Source organism: Parus major, chromosome 5, assembly GCF_001522545.3.
Source record: "Parus major isolate Abel chromosome 5, Parus_major1.1, whole genome shotgun sequence".
Lineage (NCBI taxonomy): Eukaryota > Metazoa > Chordata > Aves > Passeriformes > Paridae > Parus > Parus major.
This window is the reverse complement of record NC_031774.1, coordinates 33,983,311-34,005,883: the sequence shown is the minus strand read 5'-3', so window position 1 is coordinate 34,005,883 and position 22,573 is coordinate 33,983,311.

Sequence of the window (22,573 nt, the reverse complement as noted above, 5' to 3'; positions counted from 1 at the left end):
CATGCTCTGCATTGACCTATATACTACTAATTCTTTTAAATTGTGTGTGCAAATTGGCAAGACTCATTTTCTTCCACATAATATTCACCTTGACAGTAATGGATGGTAGCAAACCACCTACAAGATAATGTTATATGGCACCTCTGAGAGGAAGGGTTCAGTTTAATGCTCCAGGATTGTACCTCTGTGATGACAGTATGTCCCTCTAAGCCAACAAACTATTCATTAACTGACTGACTACAAAGCTTTTGTTTCCACCCTTTCTGTATATGACTCTTCCCATCTCTTTTTGGAATGCATGTGAACCATTCTAGAGACAAAAACCTTATATGAATGGCATTTTCAAGTTTGTGTCCTTAGGGCTATAGGCACTGTGCTCCAGCTGTGGAAAACTGAGTAATTAAGTTTAGTGGTGGAGCCATTAATACACAGTTTGGGATCATGTAATACTACAATTTTTAAAAGGGCTTGCTGGGCTTATGGAAATTTTGGTGTAATTTTGTGAAAATCTAATTACAAAGGCTAATTTTGGTTCACCTAAAATCCAAGTGACAAAAAAACCCTAAAGAAAATCCATATGGGATCCATGTAAAAATGCCTTTTATATGGGATTCTTTTCTCTCTTAGTCATGTAAAATTATGTGGTGATTTTCTGTAGCTATGTGAGTTTGTCCTTGAAACCTTTATTCACTGGATAACTATTGAAAAACAGAGGCAAGAAAGAGAAAATATGTTTCTGATTATCAGTGTCTGGGAGAATCAGATATTTGATGCTTTCAGTCAGGAGACAAAATCAGTAATTTATAACTTTTCATGGAATTTGGCAGTGTCTATTAATTATATTATAATTTATGTTTTTTTCCCCTATTCTATTCTAATGAAGCAGATGTAAAATACTAAAAAGCAAGTAGGTATCAGCCATCAGGGATATTTTAGGTTATTAAACAAATGTACATATGCTCTTCTGGATGAGTGTTTATATATGTGTGTTCAAAGGAGAGAGCAGAAATAGATATCTAGCATTCCTTTGTTGCATTTGTCTGTCCAACTGTATAAACAATTCTCTGAGGATTCTGTTGTATTAAAATTCTACTTCTGATTTTGTAAGGTTGCTGCAATTGCAGAGTTAAAGATCTAACAGAAATCTACTGATGTTCAGACTTAACAGACAATGCTATTTACATTTTAACATTCCTGTATGATCAATTAATATCTTATTTTAGAATCGAAGTGTGATGGTTAATGATGAGTCTTTGAACGTTACCGTAGCACTGCTGTCCTACACCACTTCCATTAGCCTGCAATGCAGCAAATTGTTGACAGCTATAACAAAGCATCACATCTGCCTTGTGAGCCCAGGATGCTGAAATGCTCTCTGTTGCTGCATAGATGAGCAAATGTTACTTCTGTTTCATACTGTCACTCAAAACAATCAGATCAGTTGGTCACCTGGAATTGTTTTCCTCAATTTGATTTCTTAAGCAAGTTACCTACCAAGTTTCCTTACCTGAAAAATATTTGAAGATCTTTGTATGTAATTGGGGTCTGTGATCCATGAATATATGAAAAGTAGGTGATTTCTTTGTCGTGTAAGTCATCTTTTGTCGCAGGGTAGCAAATACTAGCTAAATGACATGTTGCTGCATTCTTACCTCATTTTCAGTCAGCAACTGTACAAATGAAATGCAATAGTTGCTGTATATCTACTGATTTTCATCTCTAAATTAATGTAATCTGCTCTGCTGCAGTCATTCTGTGAATACAAGGCTGTAAATCTAACTGACTGCTTTTCCACAGAAAGCTGGTTTGTTTGAGTCTTCCCTGTTTATAGGTACATAAATTGAATCTTAGTCTTATGTGCAAGCATCACTGCTTTAAAAGTTACAACCAGTGCAGATTGGAATACTGATTCACTCCTGCACAGCTAGTTTTCATGTCAGACAGCTACATATGTACAGTGGCTTGCAAAACTGTTCAAATATCACAGTAATACCCTTAAAAATAGGACACTCCAGGAGAGGCAGTTTTCCACAACATTCAATTACAGCTAAAAGAGCTGCTAAAAACTAGAAACTCTTAGTCTGAAAAAAACACTCTTAGTCTGAAATGATGGGGCAACATAATTTCATTTAGCTTATTTTTGCATTGGTCTGGGCTGTTGTTTTTTTATCCCCCCACTATAAAGTATAGTAGTGATCTCATCTTTGTTTTCAATAATAAGCATTTTTTTAATTTCCAAAAAATCAGAAATGGCTAATACTTTTAAAGTATTTATAAGTAAAGATTCATGCTGTAGTCTTTTCTCTGGGAACATCAGAATTAATCAAGAGCAGAACATGAAGATTTGGTTTTGATGAAAAAAATGCAAATATGAAAACACCTCAAGCTGCAGTTTCAAGTACTCTGTCAGCTAGCACTGCTGCCTCAAGCAGCAGTCCTGACCTCCTTCTCTACCTGACAGCTTATTCTCACCCTGCTTTGCTTCCTCCCTTGGGCTAGCAGAAATGTTTGTGCTGCTGCTCGTTGAACTAGATCAGGGAACCAATCAGAGCTAAAACTGCCTTTTTTTTCCTCGATTAATTTTAATTTAGATCAGATTCTCAATTTAGTTCACCACAGGATTGAATGAGCAGGAAAAGGCTGCTGGCCTGTGAGAAGGGAAGGGTGAAATGCCAGTTCATGATACATAAATACCATCTTTGTGGTTCCAAATTTATTTTACCTCATTCTTGCTGCTCACATGTACAGAAATTTGAAGTCTTCTGTTTGAGCTTAACTCCTTCATCTAACTTTTGATTAGCTAGGTTTTTTTTTTTCCAGAATAACTAGTGAACCTTCCCAGCTGCCCCTGCCATCTACAATCAAAAGGTGTGTATGCAAACTGTATTATTCACAGCAAAGATACAGTATAATATAGGACACAAGTTAAAGGTGTTCAGTCTCATGACATCAGCAAGTACTTTATAAAGATCCTCTCAGACACTTAAGGAACTTTAAAACCTTTTTTTCTTCAGCTCTTATTAGCTTTGCTAAAGAATCTGTTGGCTCTGATGGAAGTTGCCTTCTAGGTCTATGGCTGAAAATATTCCTTGCATTAAAAATAAGAGTAACAGCTTGTATTTGAACCCTTTGAAGAAATCATTATCTTACAGAAAAACCTAGGAAGCATTTAAAGCTGAGATACCAATATTCTTTCAGGGCATTAAGCAATTTAAAATGGTTTAAAATAATATATTTTGTTTATGTTGCAAAGTTTTGGTAGCAAGGGTGCTTTAGAGGTGGCCTCTGTGAGAAGAAACTAGTGACTCCCATTGTTCTGGGCAGTCTCAGGTGGCTCCAAAATGACCCAGCTCTGGCCAAAGCTGATCCTCATCAGCTGTGCTTTTGTGGTAGCATCTTTAGGGCAAGGTAAATAGTGCTGTGCAGCAGCAGTGAGAGAGAAGTGAGGTAAATGTGAGACCCTAAGAGAGGAAAATTGGAGAATTCTACATAATCTGCAGAGGGGTGTGTAGTGAAGTGCCCTGGTGAGAACCACTGCAGCCTGTAGAGTGCTTCAGCTGGAGCAGGTGCATGTGCTCGTGCAGCAGGAGGCTTTGTGCAAGGAGTGGTGGCCCATGGGGACCCATGCTAGGGCAGCTTCTTTCTGGAGGACAGCAGCCCATGGAGAAGAAGGGGAAAAGTGCAAGGAGGAAGGTGTGGCAGAGATGAAATGTTCTGAAATGACCAAAACCCCCATTCCCTGTCCCTTTTGTGCTGTTTGGGGTTGGGATGAGGTAACACAGTTTGGAATGATGAAGCAAAATTGAACTTGGGAAGTGTAGGTACAGGGAAGGAAGATGTTTTTAGTTATGATTTTGTTACTTACTGTCTTATTCTGCTTTAATTTGCAATAAATTAAATTAAAGTTGTCTGTTTTGCCTGTGATGTGATCTCACTGTCTTTGCCTTAATCTGTGAGTTTGTTCACCTTTTTTTCACTCTATGCCCTGCAGAAGAAGGGGAGTGAGATAGTAGGTAGGCTACTGGCAACCAGGAGAAGTACCCAGCACAGGGAGTAATAATACTACAGAGTAGTACTATTAGTAATAATATAAACATAAAATATATATAGTAATAATAACATAGAGAAGTATATTTGCAGCATTTTGGTGAATTGGTCTTTTAGTATTTAATGTATTGTTGTTCATTCTACGAAAAATTATCTGGTTTAGAGTGAAAATGTACTAGTCTTCTGTTTCTGTTAGAGATATTATTTGGATCCAATTACATTTAAACTATCCATTGAAATTTTTATTTAAGAACAGGCTGGAATTGATTTTCAAATTCTGTTTTTTCCAAGGTACTTGTAAATGATCTTGAGTAAAAATATAGGGTAGTTCCCATGTATCAATCATCTTTTCTTGAAAAGTGTGTGTTGGCTGCATGAAAATTTTCATAAACAGAGCTGCCTTTTTTCAGCTTAGTTTTCCAATCCTTGAAATCAATTTGATAAAAATAGAGCAGCCAACAAACAAATACAAAACCAAAAAACCCAGAACAACAGAATCTCAGGGAATTTCTTTGATTTCAGGTCAATGTATTGAATTTAATTTTGTCTCAAATCCTTGAAACTCGGAGATTCAAATAGTTCATATTTAAAATATTCTCTGTGACCTATCCCTATGGTTTGTATAATTTAAGAAGTAGAAATGATGAAGGAGGCCCAAGAAAATTATACAAGGACTCAAGTCAAACAGGTATTAGGAGCATTATGACTTCTCATCCAGTACTTCTTAATTGAGAAAAGAGTACATTTACAGCCTTATTTTAGAATAAACACTTTTATAAGAGCAATCTAACTACATCATAGTGATATTTCACCTTGAAAAAGTTAAAATTATATTAACTTGATTTGAAATTTGTGGTTCATTTGAAAGGTGTTTCTTGAGTCTCTATGTGAAAACTCAGTAATGAAAAGATTGTAATGAACAAAATATTTTTGAATACTTCTTTTTAATAGCTCTGGATTTTATGTCCTCACAGGCTGGTGATGAGACTACCCTGGAGATTTTTATTTTCAAGAACTGGAATACAGTTTTGTTGTGGTATGTTGTTCATTTTAGAAAAACATCATATTTCTGCATGTCTGGTTAAAACCTTTCTGTGTTACCTCCTCGATACAAGCTGTTGATAAAGCTGGAATCCAGAGCCATTGCCCTTGGGTTGTCCAGATGGAACCTTCAGGTAGGAGTATGTGAGGAATGAGGTGATTATCTTTTTTTTCTGACCATTTTGTATCAATATACATGATAGCTACCATATGAAAGTGTTAATATATCTTGCAGCTTGAGCAGTAAGGGCATGTTGTAATAATGAGGGTTAAAATTAACACCCCTTGTGAAAAGAATGTGAGAAATTTTTGCAGTGAGTTGTTTTTAATAAACACCAGTGTTAAAGTGGCTTCACAGAGGGGTCCTTTTCAATTTTTGAAAAAGTTGTTCTACTACAAAATGAATTTTATCAATACATTAATGCATATTGCAAAAATGCTCCACTGCCAGGTCCTCATACCTTCAATTTGAAAACTGCTTTCATCAGTTAGGATGTATTCTTAACTACCAAAAAACTTTAACAAGTATGTGATTAGTGCTAATGCTAATCAGCTAAACAAGTAGGAAAAAAAGGTGTTATCGACTTCTCAGGGACTAATAAACTTACTTATATGTTCTGATAAATAGAGCCCTCACAGGTTGAATGGACTGGAGAGTAATTCAGAGTAAAATGCTCCCTCCTTAATTTAGAGGATGAGAACAGAGCTGAAACTCTTATCACAGATAAGACAGAGCTTAGCTCTTCAGCAAATACTAATTGTCAGTGCCTTTCATATTAGGTACAGAAAGAAATGGTAATGTTCACACATCTTACAGACAGTTTTCAGCTCTCTGTTGGAACATGTCTGCAAGGTTGCAGTTCTGCAAAGGTGCTTGTTGTCAGAACAAAATGAACCAGTCTAGTCTAGGCTGACAGAGTTTGAAAGGACTCATTCTCTAAGTCTGAAGAAATACCTGAATGCTCAGGTAACATAACAAAATTATGATAAACTTCAGAGAAATTTGAACTGAGGAGAGCAGTTGCTAAATGTGCAATATAGAACATGCATTTGAAAATATATGATCCTAAATCCCCAGGCCATCTTGTTAGTTTCTTAGTTTGATTAATTGTTTTACTTCTCCATGTTAGCCGATAATCTTTCTTAGAAAAAGAAATGCCTAATTTGTATTACAATATTTTATATCTAGAACATGGTTTACACATTAGTTATATTGCAAGATAATGAATGTTATTAATCCACACTTCTTAATTGTAAAAATTGGTAAAAAATTCACAATAAAATTTAAAATTTCATGTACAGGGAATGCAATGTACTTTGATTGTAAAAGGTCACTTAAGAAGGTACAATAATTTCTGTAGGAAATTATTATGAAACCTGAGTTGCAGTGAAGCAAGATTGATGAAGATTCGTCCAAGATAAAGTAATTAAAAATATTTTTAGTGAATTTTAATGCTTTTTCATTATGAAGTTTAATGCAACCTTTCAACTTAAATATCCTTTTGAGTTCAATATTTCTCATTTGTCCCAGGTTTAAGAAACCACTTTTATTTTGTATTATCTGACAGATTTTCAGAAGACACTGTTAGCATAACATGTTATATATATATGTAACACTGTTAGCATAACTTCTGTATAAACAGCAAGAAAAACTTAATACATAAATATTTCAATGCTTTAATTGAATTGTCTTTCCCGTATCAGTTTTGGAGATTTCCCTCCTTACCCACTAAAACTGTTGTCTTAATAAATCAAAAGTGAGGTAAGTATAAGCTACTTAAGTGTAGGTAATGATAAAACCCCTCTTCTTATCAGAGTGAATATGCCAATCATAGAAGTGGTATTGAGTCTAACATTACAAATGTGGGAGATGAGAAAGCCAGCACAAATCTGATGGAAGTTTGGCAGCTGGCAGTTAAGTGATCACAGTGTGTTTATTACAAGGAACTATGGTCTAAACTGTTGCCTGAAGGAAGCAGAAGGCAGGAACTTAAAAGTATTTCTAGAGAATGACTCCAATCTGATGACATAAATGAGGTGCCTTTTTGAAAACTCAAGTGGTTTCAATATTCAGGTTAATTAACGACCCTGATTGTAGATGCTAATATTCAGTTTTTCTCTGTGCATTCTTATTTTTCAAACTTTTAAATGATTATTTTGAAGAAGAGTTGTGCTGAGCCATAATGAATCTGTTTTTTTCAGAAAGTCAAACGCATCACTGCTTGCTTTGGGTTTCCATTCCTCTTAAGTAGTCTTCAGGTTTGCCCAGGTCCATCTGTAGGAATGTTTCTGAAAGAAGACTATGAGAATTCTTCCCAGTTTCCTCAGTTTAGTGTTTTCCTCATATTTATTGATATTAACGTGGTGGATTTGAAGATATTATTTCAGGATATCCTCTAAAGCTTTCTCATCCTTCAGATATTCATTTGTATCAGCATAACTGACTGGAGAAAAAATGGTTTCTGAACTCTGGAACTTTTATATCTATGGCATCCCTGAGTCAAAATAGATGAGACATGATTAGGAGCTTTTCACCACTTGAGAGATTAGGAGTTACATGGTTATAGCAGTGGAAAACTAGATTTTGAAGAGGGCACTACTAATTGAATTGCTTCAATTGTTTCAATGTCTGGCCACTGTGCAGAACCTATAGGGACTAACAGAAGACAAACCTGTTTGTTACACAGGCTCTTGGAGCCATGCTTTTTCACAACAGAAATTATTTAAGCAAAAACATAAAAGTACAAGATCATTTTGGAAGCATGAAATATTCTATAAATGTTCGCTATTAGGAGAGTAAATTCACGAGACATTTTCAAGTCCTTTTCTACCAGTTAGTGTAGGATTATAAGTGTAAGGCTTCTCTGGGCAGGTAAAACTCTTTAAGTAAAATATTTCAGCCAGTAGTTAAGGCAGCAGTTAAGGCTGATCAAATATAATGAGGAGGTGAAAATCTGGGGGAGGTTATTATATAATAAAATAATAAATCTGTGTAATGCCTCTGCAGCCTGATTTATCACATTTTAATTTAAAAAAAAAAAATACTTCAAAATTCTTTAACTGTGAAGAAAAATATTCAGGCTTATGTCTTCAGAACTTAGCATTTGTATGGCTTCTCATATAGCAGAAAATAAGACAGCAAGCAGTCACCCCAGAATCAGTTCTTTTCTGCATATTGCGAGCTCCTTTCTTTGGGTAATGCTGACCTTTAAGATCACCTATAAAAGGTTTCTATAAATCCTATTCATAGGTGACTGCTATTATAAGATTAAAAAGAAATCCAATGTCCACTATAGATTTTACTTCTCCTGTCTGATTTCTGTGTCCAAAGGAGTGATAATTAAAGTGATGTGTGATTTAGGTTTGTACACAAATCTGAATGCTGAAATTAGGAGAAAGGATGTCTTTGATTCTGACTACGACCTACTAAACACTACTGTTTCTATGCTGTTTACTGATAAACTGAATACTCTTTAGTGGTACAAAAGCAGACTTATGAATTCCCTACTTTACTAAGCTAGTCTAGGAGAATACTTGGAAGTCACTGAAGAATTCTTGAGAAATTGATGATGAAAACATGAAAAAAAAATAAGGACAAAATGACATATGTGTTTATAAAAAAAAACTTGCCTATTCCTATGAAAAATTCAAAGGGGCAAAACCAGCAGAAACTAGAAAAAGATCTAAAACAATACTGGAGACATAAGTGCATAGTGAGTATTTCAAAGCCTAGGAGCAGGTGAATGAATAGGGAGCTGATTGGTTTTGAAATGAGAAACTCAGATGATATGACTACAAATTACCAGGTACATAAAAATGGAATGCGGTTCTAAGTGGGCTGAAGACAAACATGGTAATAGCATAGAGAAAGGAATTTTGAAAGCAAATGGTGAGCTTTAGCTTCTGTAATGTGATACAAAGCAGCTATTTTCAGGTGCAATGATAAGGCCAGTAACAGCTAAAGTTGCTCTCTGCTTGTATTGTAAAGCAAAATACAGTAAATAGATTTTTTTTTCTTTTTGTTTTAAATAGGTGTCATTTTAAGGTTTTGCCTTTAAAAAGTAAAGACAAAAAAGCCAGTATTGGTTTATTTGGTTCATTTCATAGACATGAAAATATTTCTGAAGTCTCAAAGATTATTTCTGAAATGTCTTCTGCTGTAGGTTGTGGGTGATCTGATATCTTAATCCAACTGCTCTTTGTGCATATTGTGCTAATTGCTATTAAACTATTTTATGGTTATATTAACTTTGTGATTTATTTTATTCTGAACTTTGAATTTTATTATGATAAGAAAATAACTAACTTAAAGCCTTTGATCATGAAAGTCTCAAATGCAACAGAAATGTTCTGGTCAAATATATGGAAGTTCTATAAATAACTCCAGTTTTCTCTATGGCTATAATGCAGAGACATCATTCATTATGCTATATCATATTCAATGATGCACTTATTGCCATTTAGTGCAAAAGTACAACTTAAATGCTTTAAAATTCAGAAGAATAATTCAAGGAGTACTTTCAGCGAATGCGATTTTCATTGCTCCATTTTCTTCAGAGAAACACAAGACTTGAATATTAATGCCACCAAAGTAATGACAAAGTTGGTTGTGATGGGAAATCTTATTAGTAAACAAAAGCTGCATCTGAAAAATATTGTCATTAAAAGCTATGTAGTAGTTAATTGAGTCTGATATGAAATTTAGTGCTGGAAAGTTAATGACTAATGCAGCTATTTCACAGAGCTTGGTTACTGCAGGCTCTATAATGATCTCCTTTGCTTCATGGCAACAATGAAATTAACCTATCCTTTGTCCTGCAGGTGTTGTGTTCTGATAATGCATATCCTTTACAAGTATGAGCAAATTATTTGCTTTGCATACAAATTGAGCATAAGCTGAATCTATATGGATAAGAAAATGAGCACTTCTTATATTTTTGAACTGGAGGATACACACAGTAAGTCACAATTCAATAAGCTGGCATCCTGGGTGACTTATAATAGAGTACAGGTAGGAATTTAGATGATTATTGGCTTCCTGGATTTCTACTTCTATGATTCTACAGTCTTAAAACCTTATTGGACATAAACCCACAGGTTAGGAAAGCTCCCCCCCTTATTTCAGCTTAAGACTCCCAAAGGATAGACAGTTTTAAGTAGAGTGGTCTGGAAAGCAGGATGGGGAGATGAGGGAAAGGGGGTAAAAGGAAAATTGTTAGGTTTTGATTATCAAGGTTTCTACTGGATTAAAGAAGGCATTTATAATTTGGATTAAAGAACGCAGAAAGAAGCAAAAAAGACTCTTGACATCGTGTCAGAAAAATACTGTGAGAGTATAAGGAATGAGACAATATAAAATAACCCAATATGTCTGGAATAAGTAATATGAGAATTCACAGTACTTCAATAAAAATTTAATTTTTTTTTGTTCACTCTAGTCACTAAATTACATGTCTTATTTGCTGTATTATCAAGAGATATATTTGCAGTAGAAATTGTGAGAGTTGATTATGGTTTCACTGTGAGAATGAAATGCCAAGAAAAGATTGAGATACTTCCTCTTTTCTCTTTTCCAGTTTTCCAGGATTCTAAAGTAACGTGGCAGGAGATATGTCAGGCTAACAGAAGATTGATGAGTTTTAAAAATTGTTGCAGTACTGTTCTTCATGTAGACTGTTCCAACTTCTTTCTTCCTCCTGGTATGAAAAGCATAGATGAGGAAAAGGTGGGCAGTGCTTACTACCACCTCCAGAACAATGATTACTGCAGCTGACTCCAACCACTGCTATCAGCTGGACTGTGTGGACCAATTCAGTTTGCACATTCAGTAACTACATCAGCAAGTCAAAAACAACATAATGACAATACATTTCAGAAATCATCAGGCTTGACTCATTATTGCAAGCTCAGCCTAAGTACCCAGTTTCTGTTCATGCCATAAAAGGGATGCATAAACTTGGGTATAAACAAATATTGATTTTTTTTTTAATTTTTTTTTTTTTGATAGGAGATAATTATCCAGGAATTACATTTTCAAAGACTAGCTTAGAGCGAGAAAACAAGTGGGAAACCATTCCTTTATATAAGGCACCAGTTTAATAGGACAATACTGTGTAATTCTATATGTCAAAGTCATTGATATATAACTGAAGAGGAAATTAGATGCTGGTTTAAGAAGCGTGCAATAATGTAACTCTTAGTCAGCTTTTCCTTAGTCTCAACACTACTTTTCTGTTGTTCAGTTTTCCCTCCTCCCCCCCTAATACATTTAATAGAAAAAACTCTTACCGGAAAGAACGGTTGTGTAAAAGTGTTTGCTTTTGGCTTAATTTCCCAGTATAGAAATTATATGAAGGAACTACTTGATAATAGACCAAGTGAGAATGTTGTTATCCTTAGAAAATTCTGAAAATCAGTAAAGGAAGTCACAGAAAGTCAGAAAAAACCCTCAAAAGAAAAATACTGGAAACCATTTATTTTACACCGCTAGCATATTTTTTTCTTGGAAAACATCACAATTTTTATTTCAGTGAATGCTTTCCACCTCTCACACATGTCTGACACTTAAATCTTGAGGCACTATTAACACATAGAATTTAGATATCTCACAATTATGGTTATTTGTTAGAAAGAGGGGTTCATGAAAACTGAAAACAAGAAGTATTACTAAAACTCACTGAGACTTTAAGACTGTCTCAAATTTTTCAGTAACTGTAGGACAGGTTTGGTTGATAAAGAAAGAGAGTAAAATTTCTTTGTTTGCCTCTGTGTGTACTGAGAAGTAAGAGAAAGAAAGGGAAGATTCATTAGGCAAGTGCCCATATCTTGGGCTAACAATCTGTGTATAAATTATAATATCTAAAATATTTCAATATCTAATAATAAATCTTTGTGGGAAACTCCATTTCAAACGTCACATACATCAGTAATGTAACAATCGCCTCTTGTTTTTGTCACCATAGAATCACAGAATCATTAAGATTGGAAGGGACCTCCAGAGGTCACCTTGTCCAATCCCACTGCTCAAAACAAGCTGAACTGGAGCAGCTTGCTCAGTCATGTCGAGTTGGCCCTTTCCTTTCTCTGAGGATTGAGACTCTACAGCCTCTCTAGGAAATCCATTCCAGTGTTCAACCACCTTACAGCCTTGAGCAACCTGGGCAAAAGAGCAACCTGAGCAAAAGATGTCCCAGCCCATGGCAGAGAGTTTGACTAGATGATCTTTAGGAGATCCCTTTCAACCCAAACTTTTTAATGATTCTACAGGAATTATACCTTTCCTTGTGTTTAACTTGAATTTCCTGCTTTTTAGTTTGTATGTTCTGTCTCCTGTCTTTTTGTTCAGTGTTATTGAGAAGAGTCTGGCTTCTTTATTTTCTTTATTTTTACATCTTTATTTTCTACCATTAAGTATTGATACACATTAACAAGATCCCATCGAACCCTTTCTTCTCCTGGTAAAACCTCCCAACCCTCAGTCTTTCCTAGTTCAACAGACACTGCAATCCTTGAATCATGTTCGTGGTCCTTCACTGTGCTCTCTCCAACACATTCATTCCTCTTGTACCATGGAGCCTAGCACTGGGAACAGCACTCCAGATGTCTCACCAGTGCTGAGTAGAAGGGAAGGATCAGCTATGTAAAGCTGCTTGCTGGTGGTGCTCTTCCTAATACGGTCCTGGATGCTGCTGACCTTAGTTGTAAGGGTATGTTGGTAGCCCCTTGTTGCAGATTGATTTGTGACAATCAAAGGGACAGAGCTGGCTTTTAGTCTGTAAATCATGCCCTGATCAAGTAGCTTGATCACATTCTTGATTTTAAAATATGACATCACAGTATTGATATTGCAAATGTGTGCTTTATTTAGTTTTCGAATGTCTAAATTCCAGAACCAAAATTTGACACTATTTTTCCACCTAACTGAGGCAAATCCTTTTTACCCATCAGGAACCTTACCGAGTTCTATCAGCTCTGGGGCATTTGGTTGGTTGGTTGGTTTTTTCCTTCAGATTTGTTGATGTATGAGTTGAATTGGAAATGAAGAAGACATAATGGTCTAGTGTCAAATTGAGATATTATATAACCTCCTTTGCCCCATGCCCTCTGTAATTATTTATATTCCAATCATGCAAAGGTTTAATCATCATTAATTAATTTAGCTTTTTAAAAATGTGTTTATTGAATTTCCATCAGTATTTATTCTTTTTCATCTGTGAAAATGGTCAGACTGAAAAAAATATACTTATTTGGGCCATTTGTTTTACCTTATTAAACCAGACTTACAGTGACAGTTTCTTACCAGTCTTTTGGGATCTTCAGAGCTATTGAAACAGATTATTAATGGTCCAGAGACCTCATTAGCTGAGCCTTTTCCAATTATTGTTTGTAAATTATCTATACCTTGTGGTTTCAAAGGTGCAACTTTATTAGTTACTGTTTAAGTTTTGCCTAATATCTGCTTGGATGAAAAGTGCTTTTTTACTTCAATCACCGCTTACTTATTTCCCAAACTTAAAATAGGTTTTACTGAAACTCTTTAGTCCTCTATGTTAGCAGCTTTATTATTTGCATCTCATGGGAATACCTAAGAAGGGACCAAAGATTCACTGAGCCCTGAATAGTGTATGTGGATTTCAGGGTATTCAAACAAGATAAGAAGGGATGAAAAGCACTAGTCAGTGTCATGGTTTAAGCACAGCTGGAAAGTAAGCACTAAGCAACCACTTTCTCTTGAAATTATGTTAACTTATGGACTTAAATCTACTTTCTCCATGTAACAGAAAATTTAGTTTTGAAAGAGGAAGTTATGGAAAGGAAAACCAAGAGAAATGAAGAGCTTAAATACAATAGAATCATTTCTGGAAAGACCCATGGGATGGCAAGGAAGCTGTGATGTTGTCAACATTCCGTAGGCTTTGGGCTAGGTATTAGCTGAGACTAATGAGTGATGTTGTAGTGTTTTTAGAACTGTAAATTATTTTCCAAGAGGAGAAAAATTAATTTGGCTGAGGAAATTGGAATTTTGGTTTAATTCATAGGTTATAATTAAGGTGGTCTTGGTATATTAAACATAGCTCTGCTCTTTGGGTGGTTTGCTGTGTTCCCTGAGGATCATGTACTACTTCTATGAAGGGTTATGTCAGCTACCTTGTTGACCTTTTCCTGACTGCAAGGCAATACAATCATAAATACATGAATATTCAACTGGATGTCTTACTTAGAATGTGCAATTGTGTGAGCTGAAATTGTCTGCAACAGGCTCCACTCATTACTTTCCCTGGTGACTTGGATTAGGGAAATTTTTATAAAGGCATCCATGGGACAGTGCTAGGCCTACTCTGTAGTGAACAACTGTACAATTTCAGCAAAAAGTAGGGTGAGATTGTTTTCCACATTCACAACAAAATTTAAAAACGGATGTATTGGGTTGCAAGTTATTTTACTGGAACCCTGAAACAGCACACTTGATCCATGAATAAAAGCTAAAAATATGCTAAATTAACATGGCAGTCTGTCAGTAAAGTGTGTTTTATTTCCTCAAGTTCTGGGTTTTCCTCCCAGGTAAGAGAATATGAAATCCTGTTATCTGAAGAGATAATCTTGGGACAATGTATTTTAAGCAGGATCAGAAAGTCTGAAGATTTGTCTTCAGTTTTAAAGTCTCTGGAAATCAGATAAATATAACAAACTTGTATCTTTCATTCTCTTACATGGCTGTCAAATCTAGAAAATGGTACATAAACAGACATTATTATGAGCAACCCTAACTTTAAAAACTGTCTATCTACGGAAATATAGATTTATTGAACTCATGTGAAGTTATCTGTGAGACATTTCTCTATGGAAGAAATTTAACTGAACTTTCTCAATAAAAATGCTGAGATTTTGTTTCAAGGAATGTTTCCATAATACTTTATATGCAAAACTGCAATAGACTGTAATTCTAGACCGAATTTACTTTTTGCAATCTGACAGCTGAAAGGTAAAGGTTGAAAATGTCTCATTTGAAAACTCTGATAGGAAGACAATAGATTAAAGAGAGCCTCTCATTTATCCCAACAGGATGGCCTTAACTTTTTTATTCCAGACATTAAAAATGGCAAAAAACAAAGTTATAAAACACTGAATGCACAAGAAAAACAATAAAATAAAAAAAGAGAACACCTACACTGGAGAATACTGTGAAAAGTTAATAATGTATTGTCAAATTCTTCTCTGAGCTAAAATGAAGGAGTGCTTGTTGCACTACAAAATTTCAGGTTTCATGTGAAATAAATGCAGGAGTTTTAGCAATTAGGGATCTCATGAGAGGATAATATTCTTTCCAGTTCTGGATTGTATTTTTTTTTTTAAATTATAATGACTCTACTATTAACTGGAGGCCCCTGAATGTTATGAATCACTTGGAAATATGATGGAGCTATATAAATAAGAAATTACTCCACTATTTGCAACAATTGCATTTAAAATATAACCACAGCATATAAACTTGTTGGTAATAACTAATCTCTACAACAAAATTCATCACAGGAGTATTTGATGCTCATCAGAATCAATAACATTTCAGTGATTATTCATATATTACCATACTGAAGAAAGCCATTTGCCATTTTCAGCAAGATTATATTGTGTGGATTTTTCTTTCATTGTTCCTCCTGCAAGATTTATATCTGAGTGTTTCCAAGACCAGTGTCCTGCAGCAGATGCTGCCAGCAATACTGAATACTTTCAATTAGTAGTTCTCTACTTCTCTGGTAGCTAAGCAACTGACCTGTGGTGAAGAATACATAATGATCTTGTGCATATCCACCTTAGAGTATCAGACAGAGCTAGACTTCAAAACATGGGTTTGTTCACCCATATTGATGACTTTGGCTTAGCCTTCTGTGAATTATAAACTGTATTTACTCCGTGCTTAATGTAAATAGGTCAAAAACAGAAATAAGAGGCTGTATACATATGTGGCTTTATCTTTCCCCATTCATTGAAATCACCACGCTGTTAGCAAGCAAACATACAGAACTCTATAAAATCAGGGTAAATAAGGATTTGATATCATCAATATACAACCATAACTAGCTACATAACAATATTTTTGACTTTCCTTTTTTAATGATTGAGAGTAATATGGTCTTGTTAATAAGGCAGTGTAAACTGAATGGGAATTTGAGAAAAAACAGCAGCTGGCACAGACTTAATCCACATAAAAGAGAGGCTCTTAGTTGTCAGGGGGATGGTCGCATGAAAAAATAGCTGAGAAAAATAACCTTATCCTTTGTAAAACCTTCCAGTACACTGAGCCTGTACCTCAGAGTTGGCCAGCACTTACTAGAATTCCAGATTCTAGAAAATGCCTGAGCAGTTTTCTCCCCTCAGTTTTGTTTGATCAGAGGACTTGCTTATTCTGGTCCAATAAAACTTTCACAGTCCTAATCCATTTATTTATCACCTGTGGGAGACCGGACAATGCAAGAAGGTTTGGGAGGGTCTTACATATAAAGAAAACAACAGAAAATCTTTAAAAACCCTGGCCAGAAAAACTCCTAAAAAATCCAAAGGAAGCAGAATAAAAATGTTATAGATTACTGGGAAAACATTGCAGTAGTCTAATTAGATCAGATAGGAAACATGAGAACACTTTGGCCAGCAGACGAAATACATGTTTTGCGTAACATGAAATTTAAAGGTGAAACTCATTGTCAAAAATCAGGCTGGTTCAGCAGTCGATTTTGCAGAGCTTTAAAGAGTGTTTGGGTTAAAGTGTGGTTCAAACCATACTTCAAGATAAAGAACATGTTACATTAACTGAAATGATTTGGAAAGGTCTCTGAGATGTTTGTATCAGTTGTGAAAAGTATTCACCTTTTATATAGTGCTTCAGCAAATCTCCTTTTTCAGTCAGCTCTCAGGTCCCCAGGGAGTTTTTAGGAATTGTAATCTGCTGTAAAATTAATTTAAAGGGAAGAGAAAATGTGTGTTGTCAGAAAGACTGGAAACTACCTAATGGAAGTCTGTGAGAATGTCTGTAATAGTTGATGTTTCAGACTAGCTGTATTTATACTTCTTCTGGAATAGCTTTTTTTTTTTTTTTTTCCTTAAAATCACAATTACCTTACCAGTCTTTAAAATACCCTAATAATGACAGCTATAACTTTGTAGTGAGTTGATCCTGGCTGGACACCTGATGCTGAACAAAGCTGTACTGTCACTCCACTCCTCAGCTGTACAGGATAGAGAATATAAAGACAAAAGCTTGCAGGTTGAGGTAAGGGCAGGAAGAGATCACACACAAATATAGTTACAGACAAAATAGACTTCACTTGAGGAAATTAGTTTCAATTACTGCCAATCAAATCAGAGTAGGACAACAAAAAATAACATCAAATCTTAAATACCCTTTACCACAGGTCCTGCCAGGACCCTGCTTCCCACTGGGTCACAGCTGCCCTCGGCCATCCACCTGACCTGACCTGCTCTGACATGGGGCTCTCCTCACAGGAGCCACCCCTGTAGCCCCCAAAAAACATCTTGCCACCCAAAGCCAATCTTAAACATTTATTTATTGAAATGCACACTATCTGTAAAGTCTTTTTACTCTATGTTGTAATTGCAATTTTCCTATGTTTTGGTTGACTTTTCAAGGCATATATCTTCAGAGCTGTCATATAATTTACTACCTTTATCTAAGTTTGTAAAAGCATACAGCATGTACTGAAATAAAACTATCAGCATGCAAAATAGAACTGTTTATTAATGATATTGTCATTTTACAAATGAAATATATTCAGCACATCAGAAGAATCAAATGTCCTCAGTAACTGTCAATGTCAAACTGTATCTGTCAATAGCTTGGTTGGATTTTAAAGCCACAACATAAACCAGAAAACATCAGAGTTTTCCATGTCTTGGCTTTGAGGCAGCTTTCATTATAATTTTTGCATCACAACATCTTTACAGATACTGTACAATTGAAAAAAAAAAAAAATCTGTCATCATGTACTGTCTTTTACTATTTTTTGTAGATATCAGAATCCACATATATTAAGAAAACAGAAAAAAAAACCCTAGTGTAACTAAGTACTTAAGTTATTTTAAAAAAATTGAATAAATTCAGAAGTCAGAGTGTCTAAGATGGCTTTCTCTACACAGTTAAATAAAAATTTCAAATCCCTCTCTGCAAAAGCAATCTGAAGTTATATGGGGTTTTAAAAATATTGAATTATTAAAATAAATCATCTGAAAAATTATTTTCTAAAGCAACTAATTTTCTTTATCTTAAAGCAGAGTATTTAATTTGAGAACAATGATATAAAAACCTGTAAGAAATAGATAGATCTGGATTCTATTCCAGTCTGGGACTGAGAGTTCCTCTGTGATGTGAGGAGAATAAATAAATCATGTGGTCTCCCTTAACAACTGTAGCTCACTGCATTTGTCTCATACTTTTCCTACAGTATGGGATATGTTAAATAAATAAAAGAAAAGGATTTGTAAGGGTACCTGGACTGCTCCTACTGCTCCTGCCTTATACAGAGAAGAATTCTGTCTTTCTGTGAAGGAAAGTGTTACCTTGTTGAAAGAACTTTGACTCCTGGAAGTCTTTGAAGTGTGATGGTGGAAGAGGAACAAAGTGGAACAAGTACTGTGATGGAGTGAAGGACTTTTTAAAAAAAAAAGAAAAAAGGAAAGAGAAAAAATCAGCAGCCAGTTAGGGGAAGAAGAGTGGAGGAAAAAAGCTGATAAAAAATAGTTCGTATATGTATAATTGCAATACCTATACAATGTACATGCAATACAAAGGAAAGCACTTCCTATATAAAATCTCATTTGAAATTATACATTAATGCATTTTGTTTGCATTTTTGCTTTGAGTACTGCTAATTTTAAGGCTCATATTTTGGGATTTTATTAAATGTGAAGAATGTAATCCCTGCAATTCTGCCTCATGTCACAGGCACTGTGAACATTATCAGCCTGTTGCCTCCAGAGTGGATGCTGAGGCACAAGGAGGTGGCTGTCTGCCTTACAGTGTGCAATCATTCCCTTTCTCCCCCTGCTCTGTCTGTGTCAGGTGTCCTGGTGGCTCTCAGGGTTTTGCTGCTGAGCAGTAACTCCATGTTCCATGGTAGTACTCATGGAACATCAGGTTATGGTGCACTACAAGAATATTCTATTCAGTGGTCATTCAGAGGATGGGAATAAAGAACCTAAACACGAAATGCTTTCCCAATTTGATACACATTTTCCTAAATTTAAAGTTAAGGGTAAGTTGTGGCTGATAGATATCGTTGACTCATGAGGATGCTGGAGTTGAACATGTCTGTTGTATGTTCAGGATAACAATGTTTTTCAATAGATTTATTGCTGACAGGTCTTGTGACCCTGTGAGAAACCTGCTGCTGGAACAGTTCCTGAAGGACTGCATCCTGTGGAAGGGACCCATGATGGAGCAGCATGTGAAGAATTGCAGCCTGTGAGACTCGTGTTGGAGAAGTTTGTGAAGGAGTCCTTCTGAGGAGAAAGGAGCAGCAGAGACAACGTCTGTTGAACCGACCACAACATCATTCCCCATCTCCCTGCACTGCTGTTGAGAAGGAGGTAGAGAATTCAGAAATTAATTTGAGCCTGGAAAGTAGGGAGGGGTGGGGAGAGATGTGTTCTAAGATGTGTGTTTATTTCTCATTGTCTTTCTCTGATTTCATTTGCAGTAAATCAAGCTCATTTCCCCACACTGAAACTGTTTTACCTGTGACAATAATTAGTGAGTGATTCTTTCTGTTCTTATCTCATCTCATGAGCCTTTCCTAATATTTCCTCTCCCCCTGTCCAGCAGAGGAGGAGAGTGACATAATGGCTTTTTGGGCACCTGTCATCCAGCCAGGATCAACCCACCAGAGCCCTGCTCCTTCATAAGATATCATCCACATCTGATCAGGAAAGAGTATCTCAGTATCAATCATTAGCACTCACCTCAACTGAAAATGTCTCCAGGAAATAGTGCAAGTGGCAATGACATAATTTATTTCCATTAACACAACAATTATGTTTTACATTCAAAAATTTAACTTAGCCTTTTCAGTAGATTTGGGAAGTTTTCAAAACAATAATAATGGCCACACTATTTTCAAACTTAATATAAGTAACCATGCAGATATTACAGATATCTCATGTTATCTAGAACAGTCAGATATTTCATTAACTTTTTTTGTTTAATTTTAAGCTATTTTTATTTACTAAAGCTAAAAAATGTAATTGTCTTTGTGGAGGTGAAACACACTGGACTAATTATTATTATTTTTATTATTGTTTTTTGTTATATTTTCATGTGTATCATGATAAATTTAGTTATATATTACCTACTCTGAAAGCAAACCATTTTATATGCAGATTTAAGGTAATGGGCATTCAACTTTAAAATATGGTTCTGATATCCTGTAGCTTCTCAATAATAATATGCTCTTATATGACAACAGAAAAGGATGGATTATGGGTTTTTCAGTTCACGTCAGGCATGTTAATTGCAGAGTAGGATTTCCACATAAAATATCAATGTACTGGAACAAACTGTTAATGTACCAGAATATGAACACTTACATTCATTTCTTGAGATTTAAAAGCAATCTCCTTTTTCATATATCTGAATAGTATTTTTTTAAAGTCTGCTAATGAGAACAACGTAACCAATGTTTTCTGAAAACCTTAATTAGCTTAAGTGTTAATAGTGATTTCCTAGTCATTGTACTGGCAAACAGTACAATAAGCCTTTATGGAAAAAAAAATAATTTACAGGGTATGGAAAAACTTTAAAGCAGCTTTTAAGAAACATGTCATGGAAGATCAACTTTATGTTGCATTAGTGAGAAACGAAACATTGAATTCAAGTTTTACTTGTTTGGGGTTGTTTTTTGTTGTTCTGGGCTTTGTTTTGTTTTGTTTTGGTTTTCCCTTGGAGAAGATATTCCTAGACTAATAAAAATGTACTTGGAAGTGAAGTTCAGCTGGGAATTTGCAAAGTGTTTTTAATGATACAGAATAGCAAGTTTATAGTTTATGTATCATCTAATTTGTTTGAATTGCACACAAAGAATCCAAGAAATTTGTTTTAATAGGTAATAGTAATACTAAAAATTTTTCTGTATAAGAAGAAACAATTCTTTAAGAGCAGGTAAGTAAAGAGTTATGATTCTTAACCGTGCAAAAGGGGTTGTTTACAACCATTATCTTATTATTAATACACCTGGGCGAGTACATACCTTCTCATTCACTTTCAAATACTAGACTATAGCTGCTTAAAAAGATGCAAATTAATTCCTTCTTTGTTTATGCAGTTTTGTTTTATGACTGCTCTGTTTCACACTACTAATCTTTAATGGGCCTTCAATTTCTTTTTCTTTTCTCTTTAAAACAGCAAATGAATGCAGGTCCGTCCTTTTAAAGCCAGACAGAAAGAGAAAAAATATTTAAGTTTTCATGCTGCAGCTGCAGGCTGTGAATTATCCCACTAGGGAAGAGTGGAAATACCACCCACATAATCCAACAAGAGGCTTGATTCATTTTGTGTCTGAAGTAATAGTTGTGGTCTTACAAAACTGAAATGAGTTTTCTTTGCAATCTTCACAGGAGAAAAAAATGAGAATATCTTCCTTACAGGTTAAAAGCAAGATCCCACTTTTTAATTTATTTTTACACCTGTTTCTCATTTTTATTTTTCTTTCTTAGTTTCTCACTATTTTGCAACTACCTTGACTTTATGCATAACAATGAAATTGAATATGAGACAGGATGTAAAGAAGAGCCAAGCAATATCTTCCCAGGCCTATCAATCCCAGCTGAGCTTGTGACAAGTGATTTGGTTAGTGTATGAGAACCAGATACCAGGAACTCTGCAGAGCTTGTTTTTAAGGCTCTTATTTGTTTCAGGACAGTCAGAAAACCTTCTTGTCTCACAGACACGGGGAGTTAGTCACCATCTGTTTGAGATCCCAGTGGAAGTGCCTGCCTAGGGTCCTGTCTAAATATGCAGGACTCCACTCAGTATGCACAGAGGCTATGTAGCTTCCTACAGATCATCAATAGTGAATAATGAAGAGAGAGAGATTAAATTCTGCTTTTAGGTTCTTTACTCAAGGCTGTAGGGAGGTTTTGTCCTCTTGGGATCCTAATGCTTGAATTTTAACTTGGAGAACTTTAAATTGTTCAGGATATATATATATATATAATTTTTTTAAAATGAGCTGGATTAATGATTTAAAAATTCAGCTATTGACAGATGAAATGATGACTGCAGTAGAAGTCAGCTGGTTGCAGTACTTGTCTAGAAACAATCCTTTCTATTGCTTCAGAATATTCATACACTTCCTGTTCTTTCCTTCATACAGTGATGTAGTCACAAGGCCGTATTTGTTTGGACAAGAGGACAGAAGGACAGACAGAAGGAAAAGGGGAGAAAGGAAAGGGGAAAGGAAGAAAGAAAGGGAGGGAGGGA